Below are 19450 nucleotides of genomic sequence, written 5' to 3'. Positions count from 1 at the left end.
TGCCTGTGGAAAGCAAATACCTCAGAGATTTTCATTCTTACTGCATCACCTATTTAGGCCCAGACCACAATGTCCCTCACTGTTGGTTTTGTGCCTTGTTCAACGGCTGAACTATTCGTCGTCTGGCTATTTTTGTCTCTGAATTCTTTAACTCTCATTCTCTGTATTCCAAAATGGCTTTGGTAAGCCGTCCGACTACTGATCTTCTGAAAAAACGCAAAGATAGCGACAAAGACAGACCACATAGGTCCAAAACTGCCGATGCTTCCGTTAAGCTAGTCGCCAGTCTGCTGGTACTCAGTGAGGCGCTTTCGCAGCCCCTGTTACCTGCATCTACAGATTCTCAGGCCTCTACCGAGACCTATTTGGAATCCTGTATGCTGCAATATGCTACTTAGACTATGGAACCTGCGGCTGTCTCTACCTTGAATGTGTCCGGAGCCACTGTGCGGGCACCAGCTTCTGAGGGTGTTTTCAAACTTTTTGATGTTCCTATCAGACTACTTCATTAATGACTAAATCTGCCGAATTTCTCAGGCCCAGAGTTTGCATTACACCTAGGAAACCGACCAAAGCACATTCTCACGTTCCCATGCCACAGACACAAATGGTTAGAATGGCCGAAGACCTTATTACTGTAATTAGGGGAAGCCAGCCTCCCCCTCTAAAAGACAAAGAATTGATTTTCCTTCTGATTATTCAGACCATGAGTCTGATGACTCGGACCCCTGTGATTACCAGAACACATGCCCTTATCTATCTGTGAGGACTCAGATGCAGAGGATTCAATTCCATCAGCCTTAGCCCCCCCCCCCCTTAGAGGACCTTACTTTCTGTGAAACCTTGCATACCCTAAAAGTACTTCCACTGGGAATGCCAGGACTACCCACAGTCCAAAAAGACTTGGAGTTTTTACACTTGCCACAACATAGGCCTCTAGTTATTCCCTCTGTCCTGGATATTGTAGATGTCTTCATGGAATCCAGACTTACCCATGATACTTTACCACCTGCTCCTAGAAAGCCTGACTTATAGGTTCATAGGTTTATACTAGGCTATCTGCCCTAAGGCATTTATAAGCCTAGCCCAAATTTTTGTGGCTTACGCCACCCCTTATATGAACAAATACTGTGCCCATTAGTTTGTTGTGCCTCTGTCCAGCAGTGACACAGAGATGATTCCCGGGGTAAACCTACGATCTCCCATCCACAGGTCAAGATTTCTCTTGAACAGAGCCAGCGAGGTGCTCTGCCTCACATGGACCGGGATTTTATTCCACAACATAGGGAGTCTCTGAGTGATAAATCTATCCCTCCAGCACGTCCTATTTGTATCCGTGCTAAGGTTTAAGTCGCTTGCTCTAGTGGTTTTGGTGGATTTGGATTTTTTGAGGTGGAGCATGTCCATTAATTCTGGGTTGGACATGGCCTTGTATGTCAGGCACATGTCGCCTCTGAGCAGACGGTATGCAACTGAATAGAGCTGGAGTTTCTTCAAACTGGCAGCATATGACAGATTTTGGAGTCCCTTTATCCTTTTGGTGAGGAACTTTTGGGGTCTCTCCAATTGCTGCAGATGTCGGGTGAGATACATCCCGAATGGGGCATTGTACTCTATCATTGGTCTGATAAGAGTACAGGGGAACAATGACCTCACTAGATCTGGATGTGAATCCCTTCATGATCAGGTGGGCAATGTAGAAGGTCTTTCTAACCACTTTAGCAACGTGAGTGTCAAAAGAAAGGCCACTGTCAACCTGGTCCCCAGGTCCCTGATAACCTCTTTTGTGCTTAGTGGATTGCCACCTATATGGTAGCTTGGGGTTACCTTGTTTTTCCCGAAGGGTATGACTATACATTTTTGGCGTTAACTTCAGGCCATGGCTCTGGCACCAGCTATCTGTTTCCGTGAGTCCCTTCTGAAGGATATCCGTGTCCGATGCACTTTCCACTATGGCGCCCAGTTTGCAGTCGTCTGCAAACTTTGTCAAAGTCCTCCCATGTTGGCCTGTACTTCTGAGAAGTAGATGCCGAACAATAGGGGGCCAAGGACCGAGCCCTGTGGGACACCACTTGTGACCGGCTTGGAGTCTGACATAGCGCCAGCAACTCTAACCCTGTGGGTTCTGTCTTTAAGCCAGTTTGCAACCCATCTTGTGACATATGGGTTTACATTTAAGCTGGTAAGTCTTTCTACAATACCCGAGTGGGGTATTGTGTCGAAAGCCTTTGCAAGGTCAAGGTAGGCTGTATGGACTGCCTTTCCCTCATCAATGGCCTTGGTGACTGTTTCGACGAAGTCGACCAAGTTCAAAAGGCATGATCTTCCCTTGAAGCCAAACTGGGTCTGGTCCAATGTCTGCAAGTCCCCTATATCTTTGTTTATGAGCTCCATTATGATCCTCTCCATAGCTTTGCAGACTAGACTTGTTAAGTTTATGGGGCGGTAATTACCAGGGTCCGTAGAGGCACTGCCTTTGTGGAGTGGGACCACAGTTGCCGTACGCCACTCCTTGGGCACGTATCCTGTGGTAAGGCTGAGATTAAACAGCTGCCTTATGTGCGGGTTTAATTCCACATTTAGCTCGTGTAGCACACAGCTGGGGACACCATCCGGTCCCATTGATGCTGTGTTTTTAGCTTTAGAGAGAGCATCTTTCACCTGCGCATTTGAGATGTCTGGGAGGCTACACTCCGCTGGGATAGTTATCTCTCCTTTAGGGGGGGAGAGGGGGGTGAAGTTTGCACTGAACCTGTCTGCTAGTATGTTGGCAATGTCTGTGGGTTCAGTGATTTTTTTGTATCATTTTGGACTAATTCTGAGCATATCTGGGAGTTTCCACCCAGGTTCCTAACATAGCTGAAAAAGGCCTTATGATTGTCCTTTGAATCCATGGCAATTTTTCTCTCAAAAATGGCCTTAGTTGATTTTGAGTGCTCGTATTTTTTTTTACTAATAATGATCAGGGGTGACTTCCCTTTTATGGATTTTGTTCCATCATGTAATAGCTTTCTCCTCTTATTGTAAAGTTTGTTAATGGCTGGCGTCCACCAGACTGGACGTTTGCCCTTTGTGGAAAGAGTCTTGGTTTTATTTGGGATTGCCTGATCCATGCAGTCCTGGAGGTGTTCATAGAAGGCATTTGTAAGGGCTGGGGTCTTCTCACCAAATTTCTCTTTAAAAATCCCACTGCGGATCCAGAGACCATTTCCCAATTACCTAAAGGTATTAAGGCTTCTACAGCCAAAAACCCTACCCCTTCGGGCAGGGATTCTAGGGCTCTCGACAGATGGGGTAAGAAGGTATATACCTGTGCATCTCTTGCCATCAGAGGTTTAAATTACCAGTTTCGTATGTTGAAGTACCAGCAGCATATTGATCTAATTAAACAAAAAAATGTTGTTGATTCCTGATTGTGCAGAAAATAAGGACTTACAAGACTTAATGCATTCTGCAAACCAGGTTGGTAAACTTACTTTGCAGTGTGATTTTGATGCCTTAGAAAGCATCTTTCAGGGCTGTTGTCACTGGGTCTGGTCTGAGAAGGCATGCTTGGCTGAAGGAACAAATCTTGCCAGACCATGTCAAGGCAAAATTACTTCATGCTCCACTAAACCAAGAATGTTTGGCTCTAAAGCAGAAGTTGTTCTTAAAAAGATGGAGGAAAAAGCTGAATCCATGCAAACTGTAAAAGATTTCTTACAGGTACAGCCACCTAGATTCAGTAGGCATTGGCGTCAAAAAACTTGTCCTTTCCAGTCCCTTCCAGACCTTCTCAGCCCAAACCCAGGGGCAGCTGACCACAGACTACAGTCTCCGGGTATGCACAGATTGAAGCAATGACGTGCTCCCTCCTCAAAAACTGTGAGTGGTAAGCCACACCCTATGGAAAAAGTTCACAATGACTTGTCCTTAATCCTTCCCAGCCATGCCCAAGTACTTGCACCCCTAGGAGGAAAACTGGCCCTGCATGCAAAAAATTGGGAGTATATTACCCAGGACCGATGGGTCTTAAACATTATATCCCAGGGATACAGATTCTATTTCTTCTCTTTGCCAACCCCAAGTGGATTGCCAGACCTTCCTCCAAACCAGTGGACAGAGGCCCAAAAGCAAGTACTTTATCTTCTCAGTATCAGGGCTATTCAACCTGTGCTAACAGAGCAAAGGGGACAGGGTTTCTACTCCAGGCTAAAACAAAATTAACTGACCAGTCCCAAAACTGTTGACTGTTTATTGAAGTGTTAAAGAAATAAAAAGTGACAGCGCTTTCACCCGTTAACATCCACTGGGCCATCATCAGAGTAACATGTACATTGCAGTTCATCCTTTTAATACAATTGCAACACCACCCCTCACTTAATACTGTCCAAGTAATTCAATACATTAATTATTTAAATATTTAAAACAATACAGAACACCATTTACAATATAATATAAAGATGCATATAAATACATTAAAAACCTTCATATAATGTATAACCTTAAATAACTGTATATATGATAAAAAAACACATTAAAAATTGAGTTAAAATGATTAAATGATTAATTCCCGTGGCTGAGGCATCCAGTCTCAGTTGCCATAAACAACTCTTTTGCTTCCAATAAAATATTAGTCACCCCCCCCCTTTTCATTTTGAGGAACGTGATCAATCACAAAAAAAACATTTTTTTTTTAATTCTAACACTTTAGACTGTGTGTATACAGGGAACTCACAATTTTTTTTTATTTTTGATGTTCCTTACATGCTCTAAAATACGTAGCCTTAACTTTCATGTCTTCTCTATGTAAAATGTGGGACAGCTCATACATGTGGCAACATAAACCACCATGTTCGTATTGGAGTTACAAAACCCAGGACATCTAATAGTCCTCCTGTAATTATGAATCGTAACATATGGGCCATCATTTATAAATGTACATACACTACAAAAACCACACTTACTTATTTTTGACATCTTGTGAATCCTAGTGTCCACTTCATTTTCCAGTAAATCTTTTAAATTAACACCCCTGTTATAAATGAAGTCCGGAGATTCACCTAGAATCTCTCTCAAATCACCTTTAAACACACTTGCCCATGCTTCTTGTATAATGGTCTTAACCTTGCCTGCTGTGTCATTACATGGGAGTACCAAACCACCTCTCTTATCCTTCACACTAAATCTATCGTTAGCCACATCATTTGTGTTACTAATAAACTTTTGTTAATCCTCCTGTCAGTATAGGCTTAAAACTGTTTTCCTTTTGTCTGTCACCTCATTACATGTTTTAAGTAATATATCAAGGGGATACCCTCTCACGCAACATATCCATCAATTTGGCAATTTCAGTGTAAAAATTCTCATCTTCACTAACCAACCTAGACGGTCTCACCATCTGTCCTTTCATAATATTTCTTTTTTGAAAATATGGGTCACCACTTTTAAAATGTAAAAAAGAGTTGGAATAAGTTTTTTATGGTAAATACTAGAGTTTAATGCACCATTTTCCTTGTATAATAAAATATCTAGAAATTCACATTTATTCTCATACACATTACTAGTCAATTTCAAAAATGGTGTTGTACTGCCTAGATACTCAAAATCCTGAACCTCAACCTCAGACCCTTTCCAAAATATCAGGATATAATCTAAACAGCGCACGTATAACACAATATTGACGTAAAACTTGAAGAAAAAAATTGTCTCCCATTCTGCTAAAACTAGATTTGTGTAAATGGGTGCACATCTAGCACCCATAGCTACGCCTGTAATCGGTTTAAAATGCTCTCCTTGAAACATAATAAAATTATTTAATAAGACCATTTCCATGAACTCTACTAGTAATCCCTGCTTAACATTGTGCAGTTCACTGTCCTGACAAACAGTTTTCAAAACGTTTTAATCCAACTTTATGCGGTATTATAGAAAATAGATTAACCACATACTTTTTTTGACTGAAAAATTTCCATCAGTACGAGGACTGGGGTTGTTTGCAAAAATATTTTTAAATTTAATTGTCTCATATATAACTTCAGATTAGCTATTGCATCTTTTGTTGACTTTAGTTGTAAAAATGTGGTAAGTTTCCACACATTCTTAGGGACTCTTGGCACAGTTTAGATTTAATTAGAGAATTAAATGTCAGCGAAGAATTTTTAATGGTAACTGTGGATGTGATTAATCTATTTTCTGTAAAACCGCAAAATGTTGGATTAGAACTCTTTGAAAACTGTTTGTCACGACATAGTGAACTGCACAATGCGAGTATTACTAGTACAGCTCATGGAAATGGTTTTATTAAATTTTATTATGTTTGATGGAGAGTATCTTAAACAGATTACAGGCGTAGCTATGGGTGCTAGATGTGTACCCATTTACGCAAATCTAGTTTTAGCAGAATGGGGGAGACTGTTTTTTCTTCAAGTTGTATGTCAAATGTAATGTTATACTTGCGCTTTTTAGATGATATCCTGATATTTTGGAAAGGGTCTGAGGTTAAGGTTCAGGATTTTGAGTATCTAGGCAGTACAACACCATTTTCAAAATTTACTAGTAATGTGTATGAGAATATGTGTGAATTTCTAGATATTTTATTATATAAGGAACATTTTTACAGGAAAAACTTATTCCAACTCTTTTTTTTTTTTTTTTTACATTTCAAAAGCTCTGTCACCCATATTTTCAGAAGAGAAATATTTTGAAAGGACAGATGGTGAGACTGTCTAGGTTAGTGGAGATGAGAATTTTTACATTGAAATTGCCAAATTGATGGATATGTTGCGTGAGAGAGGGTATCCTCCTGATATATTACTTAAAATATGCAATGAGGTGACAGAGAAAAGGTAAACCGTTTTTCAGCCTGTACTGAAAGGTGCATTAACAAAAGTTAGTATTAGTAACAAATGATGTGGCTAATGATAGATTTAGTGTGAAGGATGAGAGGTGCTTTGGTACTCCCATATAATGATACAGCAGGCAAGGTTAAGACCATTATACAGGTAACACGGGCAAGTGTGTTTAAAGGTGATTTGAGAGAGATTCTAGGTGAATCACCGGAGTTAATTTATAGCAGGGATATCAATTTAAAAGATTTATTGGAAGATGAAGTGGACACTAGGGATTCACAAGATGTCCAAAATGAGCAAGTGTGGTTTTTGGAGTGTATGTTTGTCTTTTGGCTTTTTCCTGGTTAGGGGTCGCCACAGTGGAACTCCAGTCCACTAATGATTGGCAGTAGATTTTCACGAACGTCGAGGTGCCAGCTCGACATCCAACCTTCGACGAAGGCACGCCCATTTACAATTTATAAATGATGGTCCATATGTTATGATTCATAATTACAGGAGAACTTGGATATCCTGGGTTTTGTAACTGCAATACGAACATGGTGGTTTTATGTTGCCACATGTATGAGCTGTCCCACATTTTACATAGGGAAGACTATACGAACGTTAAGGCTACGTATTTTAGAGCATGTAAGGGACATCAAAAATAAAAAAAAAAAAGTAGTGAGTTCCCTGTATACACATAGTCTAAAGTGTCAGAATTTCAAAAATGTTTGTTTTTTGTCATTGATCAAGTTCCGCAAAATGAAAAAGGGGGTGACTGTAAGATTTTATTGGAAGCAAAAGAGTGTTTATGGTAGTAGAGATTGGATGCCTCTAACCCCCCGGGAATTAATGAATACATTTCCATATCTAGTATTCTAAAACTTAGATCTCATTTTATTTAACTCAATTTTTAATGTGTTTTTTTATATGTACAGTTATTTAAGGTCATACATTATATGAATGTTTTTATTAATGTGTATTTATAGGTATCTTTATATTGTATTGTAAATGGTGTTATGTATTGTTTTAAGTATTTAAATAATTAATTAATTGAATTACTTCATTGGACAGTATTAAGTAAGGGGTGGTGTTGCAGTTGTATTAAAAGGATGCATTGGGATGTATACGTTACTCTGATGATGCCCAGTAGATGTTAATGGGTGAAAGCGCGGTCACTTTTTGTTATTTCTTTAAAACTTCAATAAAAGGTCAACTGTTTTGGGACTGGTCGGTTAATTTTTTCTACTCCAGACTGTTCCTGGTGCTCAGGAAATAGAACTCTTGGCGCCCTATTCTGGATCTATCAACCCTAAACACCTTCCTGGTGGTATCAAAATGCTTACAATCCAGCAGCTCCTTCCTATGCTAGCCAAGGACTCCTGGGTAGTCACCTTAGACTTAAAAGAAGCCTTATCTGCACATCCCCATAAGGGAATCTTGCAGGAAATATCTACGTTTCAGGGCAGGCTCTGTGCACTATTAGTTCTCTGCACTTCCCTTTGGCTTATCTACTGCGTCCAGGGTATTCACAAAGTGCCTGGCTCCAGCCATTGCTTACTGCAGGCAGAGAAATATTCAAGTTTACCTATACTTGGACGATTGCCTGATTCAGGCGGACAGTCAGGAATTGCTACTTCAGCACCTGATGATGTTCTTCGTATTTCACTGTTGCAGTCAACACATGTGGGTCATCTGCTTGCAGTAGCCCTCAGTCGGCCTGATTAACAAAGTCTTGGGTCCTGCCTTGGTTGCTGTCTCTTCTTCCGTGACGTCAGGTAGTTAAGGGGTATAAAACATGCAGCCAACGCCATTGCATCAGTCTTTCTTGCCGTGCAGTGCTCAAAGCAGAAGCCGTTCGCAAGTGCTGGTCAGCCGACTCCTGACATTTTCAATTTCGAGTTTCAGAACCAAAGTCTTTAACTAAAGCCAAGTACCCCGTTGGGGAAACTGTTTCTTGCTCTAAACTGATGTCAGTAAAAGTAATTGTATTTCTTGCGGAAAGCAAATACCTCATAAAGATGTCCATTCGCACTGTATACCTTGCCTAGGCCCTGACCACGATGTACCTTGCTGTCGGTTTTGTGCCTTATTTAAACAATGAACTATCAGTTGTCTGTATATTTTCGCTTCTAAATATGTTGGTGCTCTGTTCAATTATCCAGATATGTCTTTGGTAAGCCATTTGACTACCGACATTCCGAAAAAACGCAAAGATAAAAACAGACAGGCCACCTAGGTTCAAAGCTGCTAACAACGCTTTTCCTAAGCCAGTCGCCATTTCGCCGGTATCCAGTGAGGCGCTTTCGCAGCCCCTGATACCTACTACTTCAGATTTGCAGGCCTCTACTGAGGCCCATTCGGAGTCCGGCATGCCGAGAGATGCTTCAACTGTGGACCTTGCGGATGTCTCTACCTTGGATGGGTCCAGAGCTGCTGTGCAGGCACCGGCTTCTAAGGGTGTATTCAGGCCTGCTGACTTGCATATTAAACAGACGCCATTTTCTTCTTCAAGGTCTAAAAGTCGAACTATGCCTAGAAAACTGATGCCCAGACCACATGGTCAGACCTCTATGCCTATAAAACAAATGATAAGAATGGCTGAAGACCTTATTACTTTAATCGGGGGAAGCCAGCCTTCCCCCTCTGAGACCTAGGACTGATTTTGCTTGATAGTTCTGACCAGGATTTTGAAATTTGTTTCCTCTGACCAGGATTTACCCTTATCTACCTGAGGATTCTGATACTGAGGACTCTATTCCCTCTGCTTCTCCCCCCAGATGATTTCTCTTTTGGTGAAACCTTGCATACTCTTGGGGAACATTTTCATTGGGAAAGTCAGGATTACTCTGATTCTAAGAAGAGGCTTAGGGATTTCTTACTCCTGCCTCAGCACAGGCCTTTAGCTATCCCTCCTGTACTAGACATTGTTGATGATTCCTTTTCAGAATCTAGCTTGGCCCCTGACTCTACCTCCTGCTCCCAGAAACCCTGATAGATGTTACAGGGTTCCTGAGTCTCGCAAGTTTCTTTTCAAACATCCTACTGCAGATCCTGAGATCATTTCACAGGGGCCCAAGGACATTAAGGCTACTACTGCCAAAAATCCTACTCCCTCTGATGGGAGACCCCAGGGTGCTGGATAGATGGGGTAAGAAGGTATACATTTATGCAAACTTGACCATTAGGGCCTTAAACTGCCAGTTTCATATGTTAAAGTATCAGCAGCATATTATTGGATTGCTTAAACAGAAAATGATGATTCCTGATTGTGCTGAAAATAAGGATTTACTACAATGTTCATCGTGCATACAGCTGCAGTCATAACAGATGGGTTCTCCTGCTGTCAGGCATGTCCTCGGTTGTCCGAATTCCAAAGTCTAGGTCCAGTGTTGGTTGTCGTCGCTTCTTCCCTAACGTCAGTGCGACAGGGGTATAAAAGAACCAGCCGACGCCATTTTCTCCAGTCTTTCTTGCCGCGCGGTGCCCGAAGCAGAAGCAGTTCACAAGTGCCGGTCGGCCAGCTCCTGAAATTACGAAAATTTTGCAACCGAAGTCTTCTTGAAAGCTAAGTACCCTGTTGGGGAAACTTTTCTTGCCTCAGACCGATGTCAGACAAAGTTAACAATTGTATTTCATGTGGGAAGCAAATACCGCATAAGGTTTTTCATTCCCTCTGTATTCCTTGCTTAGGCCCAGACCACGACGTCTCTGTCTGTTTTTGTGCTACATTCAACAAACGCACCATTAAGCGTCGGGCGGAGTTCGCCCAGCATTATTTTGGCAAAAAATTTAACTATTATGTCGTCGGATACTCCAACTCCAGTTTTGTCTAAAAAAAACCCAGAGATAAGGACCGACACACGAGGTCCGTGGCCTCTACCGACACCACGCCAAAGCAGACTACATGTGGTCCGGTTCTCAGCGAGGCGCCTACGCAGCCCCTGACTACCAACAACACTTCAATGGCAGTGTCTTGTGTGCCCGAGGTCACAGGCTCCTCGGCCCACACCCCGACTACAGATACCGAAGCCACTCTTGGTGGTGAATCTCAAAATGCAGACAGGTCTGCCTCCTCTCAAGGTGTCTTCAGACCTTCCTCTTCTTTTTCCATCAAGGCTTTCACGAAGTCTAAAGCAGCCATGCATTTTAACACACAGGCTACACAGGGCCCTTCTCCAGGCCCCATGCCTAAAAAACAGATGCTTAAAATGGCTGAGGATTTAATTACTCTTATCAGGGGTTCTCAACCCCCCCCCCTCTCCCCGGACAAAAGGCCCAGAGTGGAGGAAGAATCCCCCTCCTCTGACCAGGCCTCCATTATATCAGAGCACTCTGATGAACAGGAACATTCTTACTCCCCTTTTGAAGATTCTGATGCAGAGGAGTCCATTCCCTCTGTCTCCCCCCCCCCCAGAGGATTACTCATTTGGGGAAACCTTGCATACATTAAGGGAACACTTCCACTGGGAAGGCCGGGAGTACTCAGATTCCAAGAAAAGGCTTAGGGATTTTCTCTTGCTACCTCAGCACAGGCCTCTGGCAATACCTCCTGTCTTAGACATACTAGATGATGTGTACTCGGAGGCCTGCCTTAACCCGGATTCTTTACCTCCAGCCCCAGTCAAGCCTGACAGGTACTACCGGGTTCCTGACTCGCACCAATTTTTATACAAAAGCCATGCGGCTGACCCAGAAACTATCTCACAGGGCCCCAAGGGAATTAAGGCCTCCACTGCTAAAGATCCAGAGGGCATTAAACTGCCAGTTCCATATGCTAAAGTACCAACAGTTTCTGTTATCACAATTGAGAAGTAAAATGTCACAACCTGAACAACCAGACTTGAAGGAGTTGCAGGATTTGATGCATAATGCAGAACAAGTGGGTAAACATACCTTGCAATGTGGTTTTTATGCTCTAGAGGCCTCATGTAGAGCTGCTGTTACAGGATCAGTGATACGTAGACATGCCTGGCTCAAGGGACAAACCTTACCAGATCATGTCAAAGCTAAATTACTAGATGCCCCTCTTCAAAAGGATGTATTATTTGGTGTTAAAGCTGAGGAGGTATTAAAGAAAATGGAGGAAAAGGCTAAGTCAGTGCAAACAGTGAAAGATTTTCTACAGGTACAACCTCCACGTTTCAGTAGAAATTAGCCTTCCAAAAATTGGTCCTTTCCAGCCACGGACAGACCCCAAAGAGGTAGATACAGGCTCCCGAGGGGCAAAGGGCAATCTCAGGGATCGTTTAGAGGCAGACAATGGCAAGCTCCTACACAGAGGTGGTGAGGATAGTTCGCAGCCATTCAGAAAGCAAGCCCAATGACTTCCCCTTTGCATGCCAAGCAAGGCTCAAATAGCAGCACCCTTAGGTGGAAAACTGGCATTATTTTCAAAAAATTGGCATATTGTCACAAAAGACAAATGGATCCTGGACATTATAAACAGAGGCTACAGATTCCATTTTCACACCCTTCCAAAAATGAGAGGCATGCCAAACCTGCCACACAATCAAAGGGCAGAGGCACAAAGACAAATTTCAGATCTCATGGACATGAAAGCTATTCAAGAGGTACCTACTCACGAACAAGGTCAAGGTTTTTATTCCAGACTTTTCCTGGTACCAAGGAAGGGAAAAGATTGGAGACCTATTTTGGACCTATCCATCCTAAACACATTTTTACTCGTACCAAAATTCAAGATGCTCACTTTACAGCAGCTTCTTCCCATGCTGGGCAAGGAGTCTTGGCTGGTAACATTGAACCTCAAGGAGGCATACCTGCATGTCCCAATCAGACAAAATTGCAGAAGACACCTCAGATTTCTTGCAGGTTCAACCCATTATCAATTCTCTGCATTGCCCTTTGGCTTATCTACTGCGCCCAGAGTATTCACGAAATGCCTGGCATCAGTAATTTCCTACTGCAGACTTGAAGGGATACAAATATACCCATATTTGGACAACTGCCTGATCCAAGCGGACAGCAAGCACATACTTCTGAAACATCTGGCTTATGTAATAATGTTGTTGAATTCTCTGGGATACACAGTCAACAAAAAGAAGTCAAGGCTAATACCCTCTCGGAAAATAATTTTCCTGGGTGCCAACTTGGACACAAACACCCAGATGGCCTACCTCACGCCAGAGAAGCAGGGGCAACTAACTCAATACTTCAGAACACTAGCAAATTTCACCAGGCTGACTGCAAGGAAAATTCTGCAGGCTCTGGGATTCATGGCATACTAATCCCATGTGCAAAGCTGCATATGAGGAAACTTCAATGGTACCTGAAAAACCTATGGTCTCAACACAGCCACAGTTTGGAAACAATAATACCACTAATTCCATGTCTTTAAAAGGAATTTCTGTGGTGGGCTCAAGCATGCCAAACAAACACAGGTCTCCCATTCTACAAGCCTCAAGCAAATCAAGTCATCACAACAGCCGCCTCGGACTACGCCTGGGGGGGGCGCACATGACAGATCGGTGCATTCAGGGCAAATGGTCCCAAAAAGAAAAGCACCTTCACATCAATCAAAAGGAAATGCTAGCAGTAATAAATGCTATTATAGCTTTCAAAGACCACCTGCATCCAGGTCAACTATTGATAAGGACAGACAACACCACAGTAATGTGGTACATAAACAAACAGGGAGGAACCATTCATACCCCCTATGCAGGCTGGCCATGTCACTTTGGAACATGGCTCTGGAATTACAAATCGAACTTCACGCACAGTACGTGCCAGGCAAGGAAAACACGCTGGCAGACAACCTAAGCAGAAATATGACAGATCCACATGAATGGAAGTTGCATCCTCAAGTTTTTACAGAGATAATTCAAGCATGGGGAAGGCCAGACATAGATCTCTTTGCCTCCCACAAAAATCACCAATTGACAAAATTCTGCTCAAGGACTTTTCATCCAAAGGCCTGGAGAGTGGACGCTCTCTCTTTCAGTTGGACAACAATGACAGTTTATGCCTTTCCACCTCTTCCTCTGCTGCCCAAAGTTCTATTAAAAACCAGAGCAGACAGACCAAAGATGATTCTCATTGCTCCAGACTGGCCAAGACAACACTGGTACCCACTCCTGAGGAGCTTGACGCATTCCCCACCATAGACACTACCTCTAATGCCTGTTCTTCTGACTCAGCACAGCTTCAAAACTCTTCAGTCAGCTGAAGACTCAATCTGGCCGCATAGAAGATTCCTTAACATCACAACAGACCCTACTCTCCAAGGAGGTCATTTTGGAGGCCAGAAGGCAGTCTACTAGAAAAGCTTACTCTGCAAAATGGAAACTGTTTTGTGCGTGGAATGAGAAAAAGGGCCAGAATCCTTGAAAACTGAATTTACCTCAGATATTACAGTATCTAGCTGAGCTGCTAAGCAGTGGACTTTAATTCTCCTCCATCAAAATCCATGCCTCAGCCATTTCTGCAGAATACAACACTGATCCACCTTTATTCTCTCACCCCCTCTTAAGACAGTTCCTCGGAGGGGCTAAGAATATAAAACCCCCAAGGAAACAACCAATACCTGCTTGGGACCTCCATTTCATTGTAGAAAAGCTGACCTTGCCTCCTTTTGAGCCAGCTGCCTCAACAGATTTGCAATATTTGTCCTGGAAAACAGCTTTCCTTCTGGCTATTACCTCAGCTCGTAGGGTATCGGAACTACAAGCCCTCATGGCTGTGCAGCCTTTTATCTTCCATCAGGACAGAGTTTCCTTATGAACCAACCCGTCCTTTATGCCAAAAGTGGTATCCAGGGTAGCTTTGAATCAGGCTATACACTTATTTATTTATTTAACATTTGTTGTCCGGGAATGTCCGACTAGGTTCCACAGAGCCTGTTTTCAGCGGAGGCCCGGGGAGAAATGCTCCAGATGCATGTCTTTGGAATGTGGGAGGAAACCGGAGTACCCAGAGGAAACCCACGCGAACACAGGGAGAACATGCAAACTCCACACAGAAGGCACCCCAGCCGAAAATTGAACCGGAGAACCTCTTGCTGTGAGGCGACAATGTTAACCGCTGCACCACTGTGCCGCCCACTTACCTACCTTTTATCCTAATCCTCAAAACAAAGGGGAGAGATTACTACATTCCTTGGACATCCACAGACAACTGCGTTATTTGGACAGAACAAAGCCTTTCAGAAAATCAGAACAGCTCTTTGTCTCCTATGCTATAGGAGCTCAAGGGAAGCCAATTTCCAAACAGACAATCTCAAAATGGATAGCCCACTGCATACGGTTTTGTTACTCTTTTCATGGCAAAACTGTACCTGCAGGCATCAGATCTCACTCCACAAGGGCCACAGCTACCTCTGCAGCTTTCCTCAGAGGAGTTCCTACCAAAGATATTTTGGAAGCAGCCACTTGGAGTTATGTGCATACCTTCTCCAAGCACTACCACCTACCATTATACTCCAAAACTAGAGTAGGCTTTGCCACTGCAGTCTTGCAGAGCATCCTGGCTCCTCCTAGTTCCACCTAGTGCCTACCACCCCTTTCTTAGCTTTGGGATTCTACCCATCTGTTATGACTGCAGCTGTATGCAGGATGAACATAGTACAGTTTTGTACCTACCATAAATGTAGATGTTTGAGTGCTAATACAGCTGCAGTCCAGGTTTCCCTCCCTCCTTCCCCTCTTGGGACAGGCCTATTTGTTAACACCTCCTCATACAACCTGATTGGGGTATTCATTTATGGTGTATTTGCTTGCAACTACTGTATTTTGATTATATGGCATTGCTTTATTACACAAATTTATGTATTGCCTTCCTTCTGGGGGCACCAGACATCTGGGGCAAGAAAAACTGAAGAAAATGGCGTCGGCTGGTTCTTTTATACCCCTGTCGCACTGACGTCAGGGAAAAAGCAACGACAACAGACGCCGGACCTAGACTTTGGAATTCGGCCGACCGAGGACCCGCCTGACGGCAGGAGAACCCATCTGTTATGACTGCAGCTGTATTAGCACTCGAACATCTACATTTATGGTAGGTACAAAACTGTACTTTCTGCTGAACAGGTTGGAAAACATACTTTGCAGTGTGGTTTTGATTCCCTATAGGCATCTTGCGGGGCTGCTGTCACTGTGTCTGTACTTGGAAAGCATGCTTGGCTTAAGGAGCAGTCTTTACCGGATCATGTTAAAGCTAAATTACTGGATGCTCCCTTAAATCAAGACTACCTGTTTGGCAACAAGCAGAAGTTCTTAAGTTGGAGGAAAAAGCTAAATCTATGCAAACTGTTAAAGATTATTTACAAGTACAACCTCCAAGATTTAGTAGACATTAGCCCTCTTAAGAATTGGTCCTTTCCTGCCTCTTCCAGGCCTTCTCAGTCTAAACCAGATCCAGCAGAACACCCAGGCTTCAGTCCCAGGGTACACACAGGAATAAGCAGTGTGTGGGGGGGGGGGGGCTCCCACTTCTAAATCTGAGCATAGTAAAACTCCCCCCTATGGTAAACTGTCTCAGTGACTTAACTTTAAAACTTCCAGACACTTCTCAACTGACTGCCCCTTTTGGGGGTAAGATTGCTCTGCATGCAAAAAACTGGGAACTCACTACTCAGAACAAATTAGTTTTAAATGTAGTTTTCCAAGGATACAGATTTCACTTCCACACATTACCAACCCCAAACGGTTGGCCAGATCTACCCCCAAATCAGTGGGCAGAGGTTCAAAAGCAAGTACTCTCTCTCTCTCAGGCTTAAAGGCTATTCATACTGTACCAGAAGAGGAAAAGGGACAAGGTTTCTACTCGACTTTTCCTGGTAACCAGAAAAGACAACGCATGGCGTCCTATCCTGGACCTGTCTATCTTAAACACTTTTTTGGCGATTCCAAAATTCAAGATGCTAACTCTTCACCAGTTGCTTTCTATGCTAGGCAAAGATGCCTTGTTGGCAACACTCTATTTAAAGGAAGCATACCTGCACATCCCAATCAGGGAATCTTGCAGAAGGTACCTACGCTTCACAGCAGGCTACATGCACTATCAGTTGTCTGCACTGCCCTTTGGCTTATCTACTGCTCCCAGGGTATTCACAAAGTGCCTAGCTCCAGTCATTGCATTTTTCAGGCAAAGAAATATTCATATATACCCATACCTGGACGATTGTCTAATTCGGGCAGAAAGCCAGGACATAATTTTGAGTTATTTGGCTTTTGTACAAAAGGTACTAACTTGTCTGGGGTACACCATAAACTAAAAGAAATCACACCTGGTACCCTGTCAACAAATATTCCTGGGAGCAAGCTTGAATACAACTTCCCAGATGGCTTTCCTCACATCAGAGAAACAAATTTATTAGACAACCTACTTCAAACTAATGGCCACAAAATACCCTCTTTGCAAGGTAAATACTGCAAGCCTTGGGGTTCATGGCCTCCTGCATTCTTCAAATTCCGTACGCAAGACTGCATGTGAGGAAACTACGTTGGTATCTAAAACGCCTATGGTGTCAACATTCTCAGGATATAGAAGCAATGATTCCTATCATACCTTGCCTGCCACCAGAACAAGGGACTACCATTCACTCTACCCCCTGCCGCCCAAATCCTAACAGACGCATCAGACTATGCTTGGGGGGGGGGGGGGGGGGGGCTCAACTGGCAGGATGTGCATTCAGGGCAAATGGAACACAAGTCAAATGCATATCAATCAAAAAGGAATGTTAGCTGTACAGAATGCTCTGACAGCCTTCAAGGACCACATTCTTCCAGGACAATTAATGGTAAAGACGGACAGCACCACTGTTATGTGGTACGTAAACAAGCAGGGGGCTACCCACTCTTCTCCCCTCTGCAGACTTGCCATGGCAGTTTGGAACACAGCCTTGAGCTACCAAGTGCATCTACAGGCTCAATTCCTGCCAGGAAAACTAAATACACTGGCAGATGGACTAAGCAGAAACCTCACGGACCCATACGAGTGGAAACTGGAACCAAAGACTTTCAACATGTTGACAAACAAATCGAGGAGCCCAGATATAGACCTGTTTGCCTCCCCCCAGAACTACCAATTGGACAAATTTTGCACAAGGACTCCCCACAAACAGGCTTGGAAAGTGGATGCTCTGTCAGCTGGAAAAAACCTATCAGTTTATGCCTCTCCTCTCTAAATTACTACTAAAGATCAAGCTGGACAAACAAAGGACAGTATTGATTGCACCAGACTGGCCACGCCAACACTGGTACCCCCTCTTATGCATTGTGTCGCTGTTGGCTCCATGGCACCTGTCAGGCACCTACCCTGTTGTCTCAGCAGGAGATCCAGATTCTGCACCCTTCGCTTCAGACCTTGAATCTATCAGCCTGGTAAATTACCTAATCTCCCCTTTGCCATCCCTCAGTAAACAAGTGTTGGATATCATTTTAGAGGCAAGGAGGCCTAGTAGTAGAAAATCTTATGCTGAACAATGGAAAAGATTCTGTGCCTGGAACCTATCTCAGGGGATGGGCACAGCAGCGCTCAGCTTACCTCAGATTCTTCAATACTTAACGGATATGCTTCACAAGGGCCTTTCTTTTTCCTCCATCAAAATTCACGCCTCAGCCATTTCAACTCATAACACAGAACCACCCTTCTTTTCTCATCCACTGCTCAAGCAGTTCCTCAGAGGGGCCAAAACCTTAAGACCACCCAGGAGAGCCCCAACTCCAGCCTGGGACCTTAACTTTGTATTGAAAAAAACTCTCTCTTCCTCCTTTCGAGCCAGTTGCAAGTGCAGATTTAAAATTCCTTTCTTGGAAAACCACCTTCCATTTAGCAAGCACTTCTGCAAGAAGGGTATCTGAATTGCAGGCCCTTAAGGCAGTGGGAGCCTTTCATCATTTTTCATGAAGACATTGTGTCCCTCAGAACCAGTCCCTCCATGCCCAGGGTGGTATCCATTGTGGCTCTTAATCAGTCCATTCATTTGCCAGCCTTCTTTCCTAACCCACAGAACAAAGAGGAATGGATACTGCACTCCTTAGATGTGGATAGACTACTTATATTTTACTTGGACAGGACTAAACCTCAAAGGAGATCTGGATAACTGCTGGTGGCATTTGCTGCAGGGGCAGAGGGGAAGGCTGTTTCAAAGCAAACCATTTCTAAATGGATAGGCCATTGCATTAATTTCTGCTATAAGCACCAGGGAAAACCTATCCCACAGGGGATCAGACCCCATTCAACCAGGGCTACATCTACCTCTACAGCCTTTCTCAGAGGTGTCCCTACCAGGGACATCCTAAAAGCTGCTACCTGGAGTTCTATATATGCTTTCACCAAACATTACCATTTACCAATTTTCTCTAAATCCAGAGCTGGCTTTGCCACTGCAGTCTTGCAGGGCCTTATAGCTGGTCCTAATGCTATCTAAATTACTCCACCCATCCTTAGCTTTGGGAATCTACCCAAATGTGATGACTGCCACAGTGAAACGCGAAGAACATAGTACAGATGTTCTTAATGTTTCACTGTTGCAGTCATTACATTTGGGTAATCTGCTGGCAGGTTGCCCTCAGTCGGCCTGAATAACAAAGTCGTGGGTCTTGTGTCGGTTGCTGTCTCCTCTTCCATGACGTCAGGGGTATAAAACATGCAGCCAACGCCATTTTATTCAGTCTTTC

The 19450-nt window shown here is 43.4% G+C and overlaps 1 protein-coding gene across 1 annotated transcript in view; it reads left to right on the top strand.

Moving 5' to 3' along the window:
- The window catches only part of BRD4 (bromodomain containing 4), a 1872054-nt gene that overhangs the window by 197023 nt on the left and 1655581 nt on the right, over positions 1-19450 (top strand). The window lies entirely within an intron of this gene.

The sequence above is a fragment of the Protopterus annectens genome, chromosome 9.part0 (assembly GCF_019279795.1).
Source record: "Protopterus annectens isolate FY-2018-M chromosome 9.part0, PAN1.0, whole genome shotgun sequence".
Classification (NCBI taxonomy): domain Eukaryota; kingdom Metazoa; phylum Chordata; order Ceratodontiformes; family Protopteridae; genus Protopterus; species Protopterus annectens.
This window is presented reverse-complemented; position numbering and strand designations above follow the sequence as displayed.